The 20844-nt window shown below is 38.5% G+C and overlaps 1 protein-coding gene across 1 annotated transcript in view; it reads left to right on the top strand.

The window, feature by feature from the left end:
- The first annotated feature begins 1200 nt into the window (after positions 1–1200).
- Positions 1201–20844, top strand: part of SUCLG2 (succinate-CoA ligase GDP-forming subunit beta) — a 220790-nt gene continuing 201146 nt past the window's right edge. Inside the window, exon 1 of the mRNA XM_069866285.1 lies at positions 1201–1206. The gene's annotated coding sequence lies outside the window, so the exon portion shown is untranslated. The remainder of the gene's footprint in view (positions 1207–20844) is intronic.

Genomic DNA, 20844 nt, shown 5'->3' with positions numbered 1-20844 from the left:
GCATCTAACCTTGGCTATAACAATTGCAGAGACACAGCTGTGTGCCATGCTTGTCAACCTTCACTATCAGAACTCTAGAATGAGCTGTCAGCACAGCAGCATGACACCGGACAACGGAGAAGGAATGTGTAGTCAGAAAGCCTGGGAATAGCGTATGTTCAGAAAGGAAATTCAGAAAGCTTCTTAGACAATTAAGAAAAAAACCCTGAGCTCAGGGAAATGGACTTGAAAGTTGCTATTTGATCACCCTCTGGATAAGGATAGAGTAGAGTGTGTTTTCTAGTATTCCACCTTACACACATAAGATTCTTAACTCATGCTAGAACCTTAGTTAAATATTTCTTGGTTATCTTGTGGCACAGCTGACAAACTAGCATGTCTTTTCTCTCTCCTATTGCTGTCAAGGTGGGTTACACATGAGAAGTAATGTGGACTAGCCAAGGTCCTTGTGTAGCACCTACAGCCCATACCTCTAGACTGAGGTTGCACAGATACACCTAGAATAGTAGGGTACTACTCACATACCATTCTGTTTGGTAGGGTACAACAGGTAGCAGGTTTCCGTGCTTGTCTTTCAGAAATCATCATAGTTTCATTCTACCGTCTTGACCTATCATGCTGAGGAAGAAATTTCTGTGACCATCACAGAATAGCATAGTGCAGAGTTCAATGGGCCTTCAGGCAGCTGATGCCTTTGCATAAAGCTGAGCATAGCTATAAAGAATGACTTGTAGAAAATTTGCATCATGAATGTGACAGCTTTTCCCTGACATAGATAATGTAATAAGGCAATCATTGTGGAACAAGAGCAAATATTTGAATGCCATTATCTCATTTTTATGGCTAAAGTTATTAAGAAAAAATACTTTTGAAACAATTTAAATGGCCAAACATCAGAAGAAGCTTCTACTCATAATGTCATAGCCTTTAGAAAGTGCAACTTGTCTTTGCCGTACTTCAAAGAGCCTAATCCTAAAGATATCTTCCTAGGGAATAAATATGCTCATAAGTTGAACTGATGCCATTCTATGGAAGATAAAAGAACTTTCCCAAGTAGAGGCAGCCATTTATACAAGTGTATATTCATTCAAGCCCTGTGCCTGTGCACACACTCTGCCCCATCAGCCTTTCTTTCCTGCACCACCTGTATTCTGAATATGTGGCCACTGCAGGGGCAAGCAGGATCATTGACTTCTCAGAGGCTAAGAAAGAAATCAATAGCTAGGAGAGAAGTAAAACTCTGCCTTTTTCCTGTGCTCAGACATGGTTTTCTCTAATTAATTGTTTCTATATTGGTGCAACTTTCCTGGCAAATATTGAGAGAGGGTTGCATTATTTTGGTAGGGAGGGACAGATATGTACAAACACTAGGATTTCCTTAAAGAAAATTAATCTCAGCTGGCTAAAGAGAATCTGATGCTGTGGATTTTTGGCCTTGTCCTGATACATGAACCATGTTTTCCTCAAATGTTGTGGGCATAATTTGGTCACATTTTTCTGGAAAAGATCTGCACAAATAATCATTTTACTATTCAGGGCAGCCTGGTCTAGTAGGAGGTGTCCCTGCCCATGGCAGGGGGGTTGGAACTAGATAATCTTTAAGATCCCTTTCAACCCAAACTATCCTATGATTCTATGATTCTATTCAACAACAAAGGGAGGAGGGGAAAAGTACTGTTCAGAGTGTGGCCACCAGCAAGTATGAAAAATCTCTTTTTCAAAGTTATAAAGACGGACAATCCAATTTCAGCACTTGCAAATTGTACATACCCAAGATAGCAGGAAAATTCCTACTGTGAAAGGCAGTGGCTGCTTTTGAAGCAAACGTGTGAAATTTACACCAGCTGAAGATCCGGTACTTGTTGAATTTATTGAGCTTGAACCAAATCCCAAAGTGGAATAAAAAAATATAAATAAAAAAGAAAAGAAAGAAACTCCTTCACTTCACTATCTTACAGACCAGTGTAGCTGTGTATGGATCCCTTGGGCCATGTGACATGGATGTCAGCAGTTTCCAGACCATGACCATCTGATTAATCCAAGAACTCATTCTTGCTTTACAGAAAAATCCCTTAAGTAATGTAAGTGCCATATATTTGGTCACAAAACTGCTATGAAATGTGTACAGATTTATATATCTGAAACTAAGTGCTTTGAAAAATTTGGGGGTGAGAGGGAGTAAATTATCTCTTTCACATCTGTGCCTGCAGTCTATTGAATCTGGTACCCAAATCACAGATCAATAATATTCTGGCAAGATGAGTCCTCATTGTGCTTCATTTTGAGATCAGTTCACGTAACATGGAGAGGCAGCTGCAGGAGGAGAGCAAATAAAACCTCAGTATCTCCTTATGGCAATCCAAATTTGTGCTGAATTTCTGATTTTCTATCTGCATTTGATGGGTCACTGATATAAATAAATTAAAGAGATAAATCACATAAGAACCATGAGGATCTGGCTGACCTGGGATCAATGCAAGCATTGATAAGGTTTTCAGGGACCATCTGTAGCTGGAAAACTGATTTTACTCAATGTTCTCCAAGAAGCCAGTGAGGTACCTGAGGTGCCAGGAACCACAAGGGGTGATGACTCCCTCTAGAGCTCCATGTTTGTGGTAGCTTTCCAGAGCTGCTGAACAGCCATAGGCCATTTGCACTGGCTCTAACAACCAACTGAGGAGTGCCAGACTGGGTGAAAAAGGCACAGAATTAAATATTCTAAAAATGCAGATGTGATTAACATCCTCTAGCTTGCCATGAGCCCAGTGAAGAAAGCAAACTGTCAATGACACATCTGCTCTCACTTCTCCATTTATTAAATTTGAAACAAAATTTTGACAGCAATGAAACAGAAGGAGCAGTTGTGTGTTTGTATTAAAACATCATTTGGATAAGCAATAACCAGTGATTGCTGTAAAGGAACATCTGTGATATTATCCTGCTATTTCTGTCTGAGTCATGTCACACTGCAAAAGGCAAAGAAAGAGGGGAAAAAAAGGAAATGAAATTATCACATGTGATGGTTCAAATTTAGCTTTGTTAAAGACACGCTCCTATTCATTTTCCAGTGCATTCCCATAGAGCTAAGATAAAGACATCTGTCTTTTCTATAGAATCAAACAAACATTCTGGTATTTTGGTTTGACGATGAATCATGCTCCTAAAATATTTTTGGTGATTATTTTTTAATCCCAAATTGATAAATTCCTGCTTAAACAATAATGCTAACATTAAGATCCAAGCCTCTGTGAGCCCTTAATCTGAATCTCCCTTTTTAGCACTAATGAGGTTTATTTTGTCTATGAGAAAAATAATTAACTATAGCAGAAAACAAGGCTGAGATGAAAAGGACAACAGGAAAGATACAATTTTTTAAAGCTAAAGCATGTTAGCCTTTTGTTAGGTAATAACAAAGCCACTTTAGTTATTAGTATCCACTGTAGAAAGACTGAAGAAATTTATTCTAGCCACAGAAAAAGCATTTTCACTGTTGTATAAAAGCAAATATTTCCTTTGTGTGTACCAGGAGGAGAGAGAGGGGAGTGCTTAAAAGCATTTGTAGGACTTTCAGCTCATCATAGTATTTGTCAGCAAGAAAGTGATAAAAGATGTTGATTTTATTAATAATTTATACAGAATCAGTATTTAGAGCCTTCTCAGCATGTGGTAAATTGAGGTCCACAGTAATAAACAACTCATTAGAAACACTAAGCATTCAAATTGTTTAAATATATAGAAAACTATTCACAGCTACGTGCAAATCAATAAACCCTTTTGAACGAACATGTGGACATTGATATACATATCTTCTTCCTGGAAAGAATATCCATTGCATCCAGTTCCCTTACAGCTCCTAGGGCACACTGCCTGTTCCATTACCCCTGGTACAGACAGGTACTCACAGCTGGCAGCAATGGTCCTCAAGGACCACTGGGAAGCTGACCAGGGTGTGATCTGAAATGTGATTGCGCTTGACCTTCAGAGTTCACTGTCATAGAATCATAGAATCACTAGAATGGAAGAGACCCACCAGATCATCAAGTCCGACCACTCCTATCAAACACTAAACCATGCCCCTCAGTGCCTCGTCCACCCATGCCTTAAACACCTCCAGGGAAGGTGAATCAATCACCTCCCTGGGCAGCCTCTGCCAGTGCCCAATGACCCTTTCTGTGAAAAAAATTTTTTTTATGTCCAGCCTAAACCTCCCCTGGTGGAGCCTGAGGCCATTCTCTCTTGTCCTGTCCCTTGTCACTTGGGAGAAGAGGCCAGCACCCTCCTCTCCACAACCTCCTTTCAGGTAGTTGTAGAGAGCAATGAGGTCTCCCCTCAGCCTCCTCTTCTCCAGGCTAAACAACCCCAGCTCTCTCAGCCGCTCCTCATAAGGCCTGTTCTCCAGCCCCTTCACCAGCTTTGTTGCTCTTCTCTGGACTCTCTCCAGAGCCTCAACATCCTTCTTGTGGTGAGGGGCCCAGAACTGAACACAGGATTCGAGGAGCGGTCTCACCAGTGCCGAGCACAGAGGGAGAATAACCTCCCTGGACCTGCTGGTCACGCCGTTTCTGATCCAAGCCAAGATGCCATTGGCCTTCTTGGCCACCTGGGCCACTGCTGGCTCATGTTCAGTCGCTGTCAACCAACACCCCCAGGTCCTTCCCCTGCAGGCAGCTCTCCAGCCAGACTTCTCCTAGTCTGTAGCACTGCACAGGGTTGTCCAGAAGTGTTACTTCAGGTGCTTCTCTTAGAAAGTCAGTGCTTTATGATTAAGCTGAGAAAGCATCTATTTACCATTTCTAATCGAGGTTAATAAGGAGGGAGTATCAGGTCTACACTTTTGATCTGAGTCCAGTGGTGAAAAAAACCAACACCTTTTTAATGAAAACTTAACAGACAGATATATTCCTCAGCAGGAATTAGTATAGCGAGTTAGAGAGAAACGTTCTTGAATATAGACCAAATCTTCCTGTTAAGCACAGCTAATCTCTGGATGTTTATGGCAGTTTATGAGTGGTGCTTCTGTAATGCATTATAAACTTTTTGCAAATGTTTTGGATGGAGCCTTTTCATTGCTTTCCCTGGGTATTTTTGAGGCACTAAATCATAATCATGTGAGCTGGAAATGAGGGCCAGTATCTAGTTCAGTCCCTAACTTCCACTGGAAAATTGTTCACATCACCAATTTTATTTTATGTCTCCAGCAAAATTTCTTAGCTGACAGTGATTTATGAAGATAATGTATCCTACATAATAAAATACTGAAAAGACCAGATATTGAAGTGATGTCAAAGTTACCTAAAGTGTAAACTGAAACAATTAATTTAAGGCCTAATGTTGTAATGCTCACATTGATCAAATTTCTACGACTGCTTACATTAAAGAGCTCCTTGATTTTGTGCATAGGTGATTATTATTAAAAGATTGCCTTTAAAAAAACCCTTCTCTGTACACATTAGATCAATAACCTGTCCAAGAAGCAAGAAGCTGTGGAAATGAGTTATAGAGGGAACTGTGAAGATAAATTATATGGAAGAATTAAATAAAAAAACCCACTGTGTGTGATTGACAGGAAGAAGACATTTTTGTGAACAGCTAGTCAACATTTTAATCCATTTTTTTTCATTCTTAAAAGATACTGAAAAATTCAAATTAGGCCTTTCCTTTACTGTGGTTTTGGTACCTTCAATTACATCAAATATCAAGGGAAGGACTTGTCTATCATTCCATACTGTATGCAGGACAGCTTAGTGAAGAACAGAAATAACATCAACCAAGATGAGAGACAGACACTGGTGCATTGCATTCTCATGGTGCAAAAGGAGTAGAAAAGAAGTGCCAAGAACTTAGAATGAAATTGTAGCAGATGGCAGAAGATCAAGGAGAAGAAGAATGGGTCAAGAGATGGAGAGAGATGGCTGGAGCCAAATTCTCCAAATGGCCACAGGCCTGGGCCCATCACCCAATGTGGGGGAACAGACCTGACCCTGCTGTCCAAATTAATCGACCTTAATAACCTAACATGACAACTCTTCAAATTATTGGTTTGGTGGAAAATGGAATAAATACATGTTTTCAAATATCAAATTAACCTGTCAATTAGAAGTGCCAGCCTTCTATGGTATGTGCCTTTTAGAAGAGACTTCGGAATGTTACAGAAATGCTTCTAGAAGTGTAGCTTGGTATGGCTTTTAACTATATTATTTTGCTACTTAATGGCCTAGAACTTAGGACATGGCCCTGTTTTCTTTCCTGGAAGAGCAATTGATAATATAAGTTCACATGGTATATGCTTTTTATTCATTTATGGAAAGCCAGAAGTGATGAAATGACACAATCTGAGTTTCATAGGCACAACAGTCATATTTATTTAGTGTGCCCTATTTACGACAGATTTTTAAAAGCTGTAATCCACATGAGTGCAATCATATTAGGATACGAGAAATTGTTCAGATTGTTTCCTGTTTCCAGCTTCTGTACTGGCAAATAAAATGCTGTGTTAAAGATGTGTAGTGTGAATAATGTGTTTGGTCATTCATATTTCCAATTATTTTTATTGTACAAATGTATTTATTATATGGCAATGGAAAATGCAATAGCTTGACGTATTCTGTATTTAAATATGCAAGGTTCGTATCTAGTATATATTTATAGACAATATGTTTTTACAAGTGTATCTCGTAAGTTAGAGGGGTTTATTAATTTTGGAATTACTGTGATGGTAAAAGCATTATTTCTTTAGCCTCTCTATTGTTTAATGGGAATGACAAGTAGATCAGACATTTGGAGATGAATGAAGCAGCACCAAGAACAGTTGCCTTGGAAAAAAACTCAATAAACATCTACAGTTGTAAATCTATCCACTTTTCTTGGCAAAACAACATTGAAGAACTGTTACAGAATTATAAAATGTTGTAAATTGGCCATTCTAGGACTGAAGAAGAATTTTACACTGTTCTGTTAAAGAATGATGGCTGATCACAAATCAGTTTATCCTTTGTACTTTCCAACTTAATTCATAGCAATTACATACTTGTAACACTGGCTGCTATTACCACTACACATTAATTTTATTGTAAATTCCATGACATTTTAGCCAGAGCCTGATAAACCCAGTAAGGACCGGCTGCAGTAGGATGAGATCGTGTATTTATCAATGCAGTTATTTGGGATTACTTGTAGGAAATAAAGCTGAGTAGAAAGGTATTGTAGGGTTGTATTAGAGGGTTTTTTATTTCCAGAAGATAAGGTGCACTATCTGTGCTCCTAATATAGTCTTCCATCAATGACCAGTCTGCTAAAATACTGAATGGAAGTGACTGATCTACAATTTGCATTCTCTTTTCAGCCCATCAACAGAACATTATTAAAACCATCGAGCCAAAGCCCATTAGAACAGCACTCACGTATAAAACAATGCACAGGTCTGCTTGTTCCCATTTTTATGCACTGCTATAGGACTATAAATATTCATCATAATGTAACTGAAAATTATTGAAGTGAGAAAAAAGAGAAACAGGGAAGCCATTTGCTTCAATTCATAAACAGCATCTGTTGGGAAGTTATTCATAGATTGCTTCAGGGCCTGCTGAGCACTAAGCCCATGGAAAAGGATGCCATTGAAAGCAAATTGGCCAAAACTGCAATGGAGTTGCTATTAAACATGATTCACTGACAGCCAGGGAGAATGATCAGGCACTGGGTTGTTTTATGTCTTCTTTTATCACTGGGACACAGAGGTAGCCTCCAGCCAAAGTTTCACACAGTTCAAATTAGAAGAGCAACCTTCTAAGTATATTAAGGCCTAACTAGTGGCAAGAGAAAGTTGCATGAAGTGATGCTATAGTGAATGCAGCTGTTTATTTGTCCCTACCTGAGGCAAATATAAATCCCCTTGCGAATCAGAGTGGCTATATCCTTTCCTACTGTATATTTTTGCCAAAAGGTGTTTAAAGATCTTCTTGTAAAAAGGTGAAAATGCAGCCTAAGTGAAAAGTAATTATTAACTTAATAAGCATCCTTTAGCTTCTTATTGAATTTCAAAATATGTTTTGGCTGAAAAGTGACTTGTTGCCAAAGAACAGCCTATCTGTGCAAATTCACAGGACAGAGTAAGTGCAAACATTTTCAAGTATAGTTTGTTATTGAGAATAAAATACTCAGCTGCCAAATTTTGTTTGCTGATTTACAGAGCAGAGCTACAGTCAGGCAACACTGTTCACCGCTTCTGAATTCAATGCAAATGGTGCAGAATTTTCAGCTAATGATCCGGCCTGAATTTTTTTGCTGCCTGGAGGATTTACCATATCATGAGGAATTTGAAAAATGCTCTTGAAACCAATATGTGGACAAATAATTTTTGCTGCCCCATTCATCCTCTTTTTGCAAATTATTTATACTTGTAATTAACTGCAGCAATTCACTGACTTGAAGTAACTGAACATGCAGTCCCTTTTGTAACAAGACTGCTACACAGACCCAGTGTTCACATCGTGTTCTCTTATGTGTCTGCTCTATTTCCCTGTGTTGTAACTGTGACAAACAGCAAAAGATATGGAGCTATTCAAATGATCTTTATTTTGCTTGTCTGTACCTGTTATTTTTGACTATTTTTAAATATTCCCATAAGCTGTTTTCTATTTTCACAAAAATCTGCAGCTGCCTGACCTGCATGAGGTGGGAGACTTTTGGCTTACTGGTAGGGTTTAAATCAAGCCCATAAAAATGCCTGAATTTACAAGCAAACAATGATATTTTCTCCTAAGCAAACATTAATCATTTGTCATTTGGTATTTAGTTTTTGTTGTTGAAGTACAAACTTGCCTATGACTCAAGTGAGTGAAGGCCTTTTGCACATAACAAACACTATTATATTTGCATGCATTTTTTGAGGGATATTTGTCACTATGAAATGTATTTCCACAAATTAGGACTGTTTCATTTAAGTGCCAGGAAAAGAAAATTTATTCACCCAGCATCCTGGAATGTGATAACTAGTGGGCATCAGTTACCTCTATTCATTACAGCGCTTCTCAGGAAAGATACGTTAGCTTTAAAATACTCATTTAAAGGTTGACACGCTCTCCAAGAACAGCAGGAGATGTGGTGGGTGGGATACATTTAAGGGGTAACAAATGCTCAAGCACACAGAGAAACCTCCACTCAACCTTTAAATGGAAAAACCCCCACATTTTAAGAAGCTTTAGTATTTATTTGCACAAAGTTGTTAGAACAATTGAGATTTTACCAGTAAGGAATGTTACTGAGAATATATTTGTTGTCAATGAATTATGTATCGAAACACTACAACATGGGTGCACAGCTTCAGCACTGTCTTATTCAAGATGAAGAACTATTGCACATGATTAATAACACCTAATCAAAAAACCATACACCGAAAGTTGCAGATCAGGAAAACTATTCAGATGTGTGTGATCTTATCAATTACTACTAATGCTAAATGAGAAAATAAATGTTTGACAAGCAGAAGCAGATCTTAACCTCATAGATTAATTATTCATTGCATATAACTTGCTTGCCTTTTCATTTCACCAAACCCAAATTGTGTAATGCCATTAATTGCTTGGCCACCCTTATTCTAAATGTGTGAGGATGTGGTCTGGCAGTTCCAGCTGGAAACTAAGTGTGAGTTTTCCAGCTCAGGGCATCCTGGCCTGGGAGGAAGTTTGGGAATCACAGATAGACCACCAGAACTGCCTTCAGTAAATCCTTTTACTGTCCCTTCTCTGTCAAGTCTTGTAGTAAAATGAAGGGCTCAAGTTGTTCAGGATTTAAGTTTCATTTTCTCCGAGGAACTGTATTTTGGGGTGTATTTATGCCTCTGCTCTTACACTTCTAGCACAAACCAGCAAAAGGCATTTGAACAAATCTCTCGTACAGATTTCTTTATTCATAACTTCCCTCCTTCCCAAGTGAAGTTTCAGAGACAGTTCAACTGGAAATGGCATAAATTTAGACAAATTAAAATCATTTTAAGAATGATCAGAAAAAAAAATCTTGTTTATGAAGGAAGATAATTAATTTTTCAAAAATGCTCCTGCATACATTAGAGTCATTAGGAACAGTCCTAATTTGTACTCAGACCACTTATGGAGATTTTCATTCTTTTATTTATTCCTTTATTAACTAAGGGAGATGCCATAGCAACCCTCGTCATACACTTTTGTTCATGTATTGATTCTGCATTATTCAATCTATGTAGGTTTTATTGTGGCTATTGTCTCACATTATGCTGTAGACTCTCCAAATCAAAACCATTCATTGTAATCCTTCTGCATTTTTGGACTCTGAATATTTTGAGACTGAAAAACAACCACCCTCAGGAGTCGGCTGGGGTCTAAGAAGACATTTCCTATGAAGAATTTCCTCAAACCTTTTTCCTCTCGACTCTCATTTTGTATCATCTCCACCTAAAATACCAACCAGCTCACAGTGAAGTCATTCATCTGAATGAACCAAATCTATAGTGAGAGAGAAACCAAACCAATATGTCAATCAGGTTTGAAACAGACTTCCTTCCACATTCCCAGCAAAGTTCTATGTTCTTTGGAGAAAGCTAGTCTACTAAGGACAAATTATTTTATAAAAGCTATGTTTCTCAGTATAATTGCAACATTTTACTATTGTAACCATTTTCAGCCATTCACCAACATAGGTTTAGTCACTTATGTGATACAGTTCACATCCTAAAATGATAAAACCTGGATCATCTCAGCTTTTTTGTTAAGGCCACAAGTGACTAGTGGTATGACAAATATTGTATAGAACATATACAGTAGTCCATCAAACCACCTAACCACACAATGGCATAGCATCACTTATGGGTTTGTAATCAAGTTTGAGCCCAAAACAGGAGTGGTTCAGTACCTATATACTCATGGGAGACAGCCTGGAAGTGTCCCACCTAACTGAGTTACCTATTGACACATAAATTATATGTGTATCTGTTCTTAGGCTATTGTGCAACTTTCTACTCCTTCCTGTAAGGAAGCTGGAGTTCAGTTATACATCAAAGTTCATTTCTAGAAGCCCTGCTTCTGCTTTGGGGAGATGGGATCTTATTCTTCATGTGTGCTGAGTAATTTCAGGTGTCCCGTGACCATGTTAGCCCAGCTCTGAGCTTGCCTTTGGAAAAACAAAGTAAATTAGTTCAGGTTTGAACCTGCATCAATGTGATCCCAGGACTGTGAGTTCGAGAAGATATCTCCCACAGCTGACAATATGGGCACAGCAAACTCTCAGGCAGACAGAAAGGAAAGGCACACAACTCTTCAGCACTGAGAAAGGCTGGAAGATGCCTGGGAAATCTTCCTCTGAGTTACTGACCTCCTCAAGGAACTAACACTTTTTTTTGCCTGTTAAGGCTTTGATGCAAAAGGAAAGAGCTGTTCACCCACATTGTGAGAGGAAGTTGGATAACCACTTTTAATGGCATATGGCATGTCCATCTGTTAAGGGTATGGCACATCACACATCTGTTTTCTGGCACTCTCCTGGGAGAAAAGATATTCCGAGCTGCTATCAACACTATCAACTCCTTTCCTAAATAACAAGCAATTGCTTTCCCAGGAAGGGAGCATTGAGTAGTAAGTTCAAATCAGCATCCTGAGTCACACCAGTATGAATTATACAAGTGCTTGCGCCTTGTGCACACAAATTTGATGGGATGTCAGCAAACAACGAGAGCAGAATTTGCCCACACAGACATCCGCTCCCTATACATGTAGGAAATAGAAGAGAAGAGAACAAAAGCAAAAGAGAATAATTCTCTTGGAAAAGATTTGTTCAGATCAAACTTTCTTGACAAACCTGACCCTAACTGTTCTCACCAAACAAGCTGTAAGTAAAAGCTGTGGTGATATTGTCCACATAATTTTGGTTTTCTGGTCATGCTCTGAATCTTAACAGATCTGAATCTTAAAATCCCAGACCTGAGTCTGCATTGTGAGGTGTGTTAGCAGGCCGCTGCATCCATAGTTTTACTGAAGACTCAAAAAATGTAAAGGTTCCTCTCTTTAGTATTCACTATCCTTCCAGAAGGGAGACTCGAAAGGCACAGAACCAGGCAGTGATTAATTCTTAGGAAAAACCCACTGAGGCAAGACTCAAACTTAACTAATCATCTCATTAGTTTTCTCCTTTGGGGACAATCCTTTCTAATGTGTGATATCAGATGAGGAAAACTATGGAATCAGAAGTCTTTCCACCAAAAATCATCTACCATAAGATAGTAATTTCATTCATCTAACCAAATTTCTAGTCCAAACAATTACATAAATAGGAGCAAAAGTGAGAGTTTCATATAGGCTGCTTGAACTGCTGTTCATTCACCAAAAAATGTAATCGATATCTCTGGGGTAGTTCAGAGAGTGAACATATAATCATAAAATACAGGATCAGGGTATGTTAGCAGGGACAGAAGAAAATCAGAACAAATGACATGGCTTCAGCATGTAACCCAGGAAACAAAAATATCTCATTCAGCTGGCATTTTTCAAAGTGATATATGTCAATACTGTTGTTCCCTTGTAGGTTAACTAAATCTATCAAAAATGCATACAGTCTAAGACTTGGTAAAACAGTCTCTTTTTTACAGCTTATTGTCTTGAGAAAGTTTTGTTTCTATTCTAGGAGGCCAGCAGTTAAAGAGAGTCATGCATCTCCAGCCTACTATTCTCTGCCTGCATTTGATTTTTATAAATTTTTGCCATAGTATAATCAGAGCTTTCAGCGCTGAAAACACGTAGTCCCTTTTGTTAATACTTTAAAATTTGAAAACTCAGCAGCAGGAGGCTAAATCAAAAATTGCTTGCCCTTATTCTCTCATTCAGCGGACAAAAAAATAATAATAAAAAAGAAGCTTTTTATTAGCCAGAGAAAGCAAGCGCTTTAGGCACCATGAACAGAACCAGTACAAGGGATTTTTAAACAATGAGCTGACAACTGCTGATCCCGAAAGGTGAAAAATGGCATGAGTCTGAACAAAAAGATTTCAAGTGCTTCTTTGGTTCCGCTTGCAAAGAGAATACAAAGCATCATACAGCTCTCTAGCATGGTTACTATACATAAAGATCGAATAGAACATCATATGCCTTTCTGTTACTGTTATTATGCATATTTAAATCTCGACATAGAGCACAAGTTAGTGACTGTACAGAGATACGAGTAGAAGGTTTCCCAAGGCATATGGATAACAGTGTTTCCACTCCTGCATGTGGAAATGTCTGTGCAGAAAGATTATTCATGCAGTCTAAAAGACTGTCTGAAAGACTACTCATACAATCTATCCATGTGATAGGTGAGGATGAGTACACTGTACAGTAAAAGTGCTTATATTCTGCAACACTGAGTCCTCATGATCTAGGTGAGAACAGGATATTTGGAATATTAAATAACAGTCAAAACACAATGTACTCAAGACAAGTACCTGTCTCAACAAACTGCGTCTTTAACTTAGCTACAACTCAAGGATACTCAACTTTTTCATGGAGGGATAAACTACCACATAGTCTGTTTGGAATCTTTCCGTATTTCATGTTGTGCCAATTCATTGTCATTCCTTTGTCCTCTAGGAACAGTAAGTACAATCTTTAGATCCAGTAAGCTTTCTGTATAACTAAAGCAACTTTAGAAGAGGAAAGAGATTCTGAAGGACAGAGTGGTACCAGCCCTTACAGCCAAGAGCAGTTGCAGCTGCCCAGCTTTGTGGCATCCCAAACTTCCCGTCCAACACTCTGCAAGCGGCTGGCTAAGACTCCAGGCAAAAGGCCACATTAAGATTTGTGTTGTCATGCTACCAAATCCAAGGCTTGTTAGTTTAATGCTGCCTTTGGTGTGTCTCCACTCCATAACATTCACAGCAGCCACTGCTGTGTAGACTTACCCAGGGAGAGGCTAACAGATGTGGTGAGTTGTGCTCACAGCTGGAAGTGCAAAGTGTTTGATCAGCTGCATGTAGATAATTAGTTCTATAATTTTAAAAGTTTCTGTTATTCCTTAACATCCACACTAAGCTGCAACTAGAGAAATGCTTCTCTAAATACCAACCATCAGAGGAAATTTCCATTCACAGGAATTTTTTTTTTAACTCAAGGAAGAACTGGTGGCAAAAGAAATTTATAAAAAGTCATAAGACTCACAGGCCAGCATGGCATTATTTCTGTAATCTTTAATTAAAAAAAAAAACCAAAACAGTATACTGATTCCTAACTATTGTTCAAATAAACAATTTGGTTTAATAGTCAGAGGAAAATTTGCTCCCAGCTCCCTTACAACGGCTCAGTGAGTTTTTTCTGCATGAGAGAAGAAAGGATAACCACTACCAGTCAAATTGTGGTTCCAGTTAGAAGAGAATACGTAAGACCATCACCACCTTCTCTGCCTGATGTCCTTTTCATATACCAGTTGCCTTATCCTGCTGCCTTTATGACAGAAATTATTTTGATTGTTCTCAGCTCCTGAAAACCAGAGCAGACATAAGAATAGAACAGAAGCTACCTCCTTTGCACCATCATCATTTAAACTGTCTAATAAGTTTTTGCCTTGTGCAGACCTATTAAAGAAACCAAGGTTGTTGGGATGTTAATTTGGGCCTAATTTGGCATAAAGCCTTCATCTTTATTGTCAAAGCCCATGCCAGAAAGTTTGCACCTTGACTTCCAGAGTACAGGCTGGAATTTGGAAAAGGGAACAGAATATGTTTCTAATTATAAACTTAATAGGTTTTATACTGGATCCTTGAGTGACAGATACACAAAACTATAAATACCTGGAGCCTAACAGCAATGTTAAAAGCTTCCTTTTCTGATATTATATATTTTTCTAAGCCCTGCATAGCTTTGCTGTACAAAAGCTTGAAAATGTTTGAATTAGACTTCTGGTATTTCTGTATGTCCTATTGACAAAAGAACTAATGTGTTGGGTTTTTTATTTTCCTCAGAGCTTTTAATTCAAAGTACGCATCTCTTTTTGGAATATACAGAAACAACTGATTAAAGTGCTGCCCAGTGTAGTGTATCTGACGTTTAATCAACATTTACCCATTGTACTGGATCTCAATACCAACAGTAAGATAAGGACTTCTGCTATTTTCAATTCATGCATATCTATGTGTGGCTTCAAAAAAGAGGTACTACTGAATTTCTTCTGAATTGCATTGTTTTGTGTCAGCATAAAGCATGGTGATATGGATCTTCTACTTCTGCGCATTTATATGGAAGAGAACTTAAAAATATGTCAGATCGTCATCCAGTTAATGCAAATGAAAATGTTTCAAGTTGAGGGAGGTGATTGTGTCCCTCAGCTATATTCTGGTGAGACCTCACCCGAGTACTGTGTTCAGTTCTGGAGTTCTCAGCACAGGAAGGACATGGATCTGTTAGAGCAGGTCCAGAGGAGGCCATGAAGATGATCCAAGGGCTGGAGCACCTCCCATAAGAGAACAGGCTGAGAAAGTTGGGATTGTTCAGCCTGGAGAAGAGAAGGCTCCAGGGGGAACCTATGACAGCCTTACTGTACTTAAAGGAGGCCTACAGGAAAGATTGGGAGGGGCTCTTTATCAGGAAACGCCATGATAGGACAAGGGATAATGGTTTTAAGCTGAAAGAGGGGAGATTTAGATTAGACATTAGAAAGAAATGTTTTACTGTGAGGTTGGTGAGGCACTGGGAGAGGTTGCCCAGAGAAGTTATGGATGCCCCATCCCTGGAGGCTTCAGACCCAGGTTGGATGAGGCTCTGAGCAATATGATCCAGTGGAAGGTGTCCTATGGCAGGTGGGCTGGAACTAGATGACCTTTAGTGTTGCCCCTAACCCAAACCATCCTATGATTCTATTAATATTAAAGACAACAGTATACAAGTGTTATTATATAGAGAGTTCAGAATACAGATGTGAAATGGCAAGAAAAGACTCCTGGATTATATGCTTAAACTCCCTCTCTCTCTCCAGTTTTCTGAATGTACCTGGTCCTTGCCAAAAAATATGAAAAATCTCATACATGCAAAATGATTTCCAAGAAATTTTCCTCAAATATAGGGGATATAGATTTGATCAGTCATCATTGCTGTTATTCTTTCATCATTATTCTTTAGATAAAAGCTTCCTAAGGCCAAAGGAACTAGAAGAACTCTTTGATGTCAATGAAACTCCTTCCTACAGAAAAGTCAGAAGGTTTGGGGCAAATTACAGGTATAAACTGGGCTATACAAACCAACATGCCAGTAGCAGTACCCTTCAGTTTCGGAGAGAGTGGTGGTTGCAGATATGTAAAGACTTTAGAAATCAAGGGGAGAAAAAAGTTATAGGGTGATTTCAGTCAGGGAAATGCTGCTCTGTGGAGTATGTGATTGCTTTATGCTGCAAGTAACCTACAGATTCACTTAAGCAGTGGAATTATGTGTGCTGTTTGCTTTCCATTTCTTGATAGATTACCTGTGATAAGGACCTTGGGATTTAGATTTGGAATGCTTACTTTGAAAGTTTCCTTTGTATACATAGAGTCCTATGTGTATAGGGAAAAAATACATTCAACTTCTATACCCTTGCTTAATAATGTAGGATGTTCCTATTAATCCAGTATCAGTTTCTTGTAATTAAGATATTAGATGCCTGTGTTACAGAAATATAATAAATTAACTTTTGCCTTCAAGATACCCTTATACAGTGCAGCTTTTTGCTGTAAGGGAGATGCACTGAAGTAGCTGCTGTGTCAGCGATGCTCCTTCATCATGCTATGCTGTGCCCCATACAAAGAGTACAACTGCAGACATTTCTTTCCTGTTTTTCCATACAGCACTGTTACAGCCTATGAGGGCAGGGAGAGTCCAAAATAACCCAAGGAAAATTACTTCCAGAGCAAATCCACAATTTCTTTTTTTCTGAGTATTTAGGTGGAAAAATGAGAAATAGCAAATCCTTTTCTTACCACCAGTCTCAAATTGCCAAATTTTTATTTACAAGTCTTGGCAATAGGGACTAGGCTTCAACAACTTGCATGCAGTTAAATTCTCCTCTTTGCATCTGTGCAATATATATGAAAGTTTAATAAACATATCAGATGACAGAGTTTTTAAGGCTGCCAACTAACAGTAATTCTCTTACCTAATGGTCATGAGTGTTTAGAAAGACTATTGTTTTTAAAACATTAATGACATCCCAAGGCTACTGCAGCAGCCACTCTATATATTAATATAAATGTTTCAAGAAACCTAAGCACAGTCAAGCCCTCTTACAACCAAATAGATTGACTTCATTTGAACTCAAACATATGCTTAGAGCTATGCATACTTTTAAGCGTTCTGCTGAATGGCATTTTTCTTCAAAGCACAGCCCTGTTAACTTCAATAAGACTATTTATATGATCATGTTCTTCAAGTCTTAAAGTATAAATTTACAATTCATTAATTGCAAGACCAAACCTATGAAATACCATTATAATTAACTTCTTAAAAAAAATTCACCTCTACTCAGTTCTAAGCCTGATAAAATAACTGTAAGAAATCTCAAGAACATAGGATTGCAATGTTTAAAGGACATTGAATATGGAATTTTGGAATCTGCATCTATAAATTAGATTTTATCTCCTTTTATTTGCTAGGGTATTTAAAGGAGGTCTTGATGCCATTTCAAATATGGATTTGCATTCAAACAATGATACTTGAGAGCAATACATCACTGTTTGCTGCTACTACAACAATGGCAGGAAACGGTCGAGAAATGCAGAAGCACTTTCCAGCCTTTTATAAAACACATAAGGCAAGTTGTGTATCAAAGCACTATCTGAATTACGCTTACAAATCAGCTTTATTAATATTAAATAGGCTGTACAAAGCCTTTTGATTAAGCAAAAGCTTTCAGTTTTCCTGCGAGTGATAGCATCTGTTTATTCTCAGTCTGTGCAGTATCATCCTTTGAAAGGGCAATGCCATTGTCCTGTTACCATTTTGGGAAGGGGAACATTGTTCCTGATTGAGGGAACAACTAAACCTGACCAGAAAGAGGCAGGGAATACAGTAAGTAGCAAGCAGGACAGAGCTGTGCACAGCAGGGCAACAGGAGCCTGCAGCACACACGGAGACCAAGAACACTGGAGGCATCCAGCCAGACATCAGTAATTACGCCAGGGGCTTATGAGGGACGAGAAGGGAAGAGGCAGCATCTGCTGCAGCTCAGAAAGTTACTTGGTTTGCATGGATGCAAAAACTCACCAAAGATATGGTAGAAGTGGGAGGGAGGAGATCTAGTAATATTTTGTCTGGTGTAGACACCTTCAAATTTATTAACACACCAAGCTAATGTGTCTCGTGAAATGAAAAAGCAAAAAAATATGCACATCAAGATTCAGCTTGGGGATTATATGGCATATATTGCACCAAAACCTAAGGAATACTGGAGTCAGGGAGAGAGGGGAAGGTATTCAGAGACTCTCATCCCTGGGGATCCTGTGCATCAACTGGAGAAGGAGTGAGTTCCCCTGCAGCATAACTCAGAGCAGATCTGAAATGTGACATACATTCACAAAGCTGGGTTTTCTGTTTACATAAAAACTGAAGGAAACTACAAGGTGAAGCCCATAAGAAATCCATTTTTTGTCTTTGAGTTTGGGCTGAAAAAAAAAAACCCATGCTTTACACTTATTTTCCTTGATACTGTTTTTCCCTTCTGGTGAAATAATTCCTCTTTTCCTATTTTGTGACCTAGCTTCCAGTGGCTATTGCTAATAGAAGTGAGATTTGGACAGACAGCTGGAAGACTTAGAGGATACCATCTGAGTTATGAAAACAAAAGAGAGAACAAGAGGGAGAGGGGACACGTGGATGTGGGATGGGGGCAAAACCTCTTTAAGAAGCACAGATGCTCCAGAAAAGAATTTGTGTCTGCAGCCTTATACCCAGTTGTGGGAGTCAGATGAGGCATGAACCAAAAATACAATAATATATGTAGCAGGAATGGAAGGAGTAATCATGGATATGGGCATCTGAGTCTCTTAAATTCTTTCAACAACCCTTTGCTAAATTCTGCTCTCACTGCCATGGGGTTACTTCACAGTGTAATTCTAGATTTACAGTGAGGTTACAGACCTCAAACCATCCTTACGTTGAGATGACTTTCCTATGAGTGCTCTGTGATTTTCAAAGGGACTTGGGCACTAAATTTGTTTGAAAATCTAGATACTGGCACTTCAGGAAATTCTGCTATTAATTTCCAGGGTGCTAAGAGCCCTTGTGTGTCTGGGAAAATCAAACTGTTTTCTTGGTCTATATCTAAATATTAACAACACTTGTTAAATTAATTGTTACAAATGTTAATTTTTAAGGTTGATAATACCTTTGATTAGTTAATCCTTATTTGATTTATTCTTAAATTTGACTTCTAGTGAGATTAAAAGAAATAAAGACATAATGGCTAAATAGCTAGAGCACCGGCAGATTTTCACGTATCTTTCTCCTACTAAAAACAATATTGCTACTCATGCATTCAAGTTTTAGTAAGTTAAAAGGTAGAATGGAGCAAAGAGAGGGAGCTGTTAGGTCAAAATTTTATATAAAGTAGCTAAGCACAGAAAAGAAGAGAAACAGCATTCTCTTCAGAAAAGTCAGAACAAGAAACAAAAGCCTAATCATTTACAAGCCTGCTCCTAAAACCAGACACTGCAAAGTGTTTTCATTGCACTTTAGGCAACATTCCCCACTCTTCATTGGAAAATGAGGAAAAGGAAAGGAAAGAAAAGAAAAGAGCAACTTGTTATTGCATCTATCAGCAGTGCTTGCAATATTCATCTGTGTGACCTGGCACTGGGAAAGAAGGAAATGAATTAAAGTACTAGTGGAAAAGAAGAGGTAGGAATATCTGACTGACTATTGCACTTTGCTAGAAGCCGTGAGCTGTTCATATTGTGTTTTGATTTTGTAGATTGAAATAATTGGCAGGGTACTCAGAGCAGGTGGATGGTTATTTCTAGTCTAGTCTATTCTGGTCTAGACAAAAACTAATAAATAAAGCAGAAAATGCGCTCAGCCTGTGGGTCCTTAGATCGGCTTTGGTTTTATTACTTACATACTACCTGCAGCTTCAACTATTTACTTAGTTTTGGTGTGTAATGAATTGCTATTTCCATTTGTGGCGGTAAGCATGACAGAAGTCACTACATCGTGTCTTATTTGAAGAACCCTCTTTTAATTTCTCCCTGCTTCACTTAGTATATCTATGCTATTGCATGGCATAATCATCTCTTATTACCAAACGTTGCACTTCAGAACTGGCCAAGCAGAAGTGCCCTTTAAACAGAAATCACGTTCTCCCCCAACTTTTTAACATCTGAGACAAGTCTACCTTTTGTCTGATTTTCTTTCTTAAGACCTGCCCCTCTTGCTATAAGTCTTGCTCAGCTGAACAGCTCTATCATCAGACTTTACAGAAAGGCGTGCAGGGGCTTCTGGGCAGGACTTTACACCATGTGCCTCTGAGACAAGGAGTGAAAAATGTCACCGGCTGGATCCTAGACTGCTGACAAAGCAGGCAGCGGCTGGGGGAGGCAAACAGAAGTAATTTAGTAAATGATACATGGTCCCTGAAGTGATGTATTCTGAAGTTAAAAAGAAAGGAAAAAGCAATCAGGAAACACATTTGCCATGGTTGCTAACACTATTCCAACTCATCATGAGAAAGGGAAATACTCTCTTTTGATATATAGCAGTGAAAAGTGTCATCCTCATTTGGCTGTCAGAAGAAGTCTATTAATAATGCCTCCTACTAAGTACTTCCTATCTAAATTGTCCTAGCTGTTTTTTAAAGCTGATATTATTGACCCCATTAAAAGAACTGCCAAAC

Source organism: Phaenicophaeus curvirostris, chromosome 11 (genome assembly GCF_032191515.1).
Source record: "Phaenicophaeus curvirostris isolate KB17595 chromosome 11, BPBGC_Pcur_1.0, whole genome shotgun sequence".
Classification (NCBI taxonomy): domain Eukaryota; kingdom Metazoa; phylum Chordata; class Aves; order Cuculiformes; family Cuculidae; genus Phaenicophaeus; species Phaenicophaeus curvirostris.
This window is presented reverse-complemented; position numbering and strand designations above follow the sequence as displayed.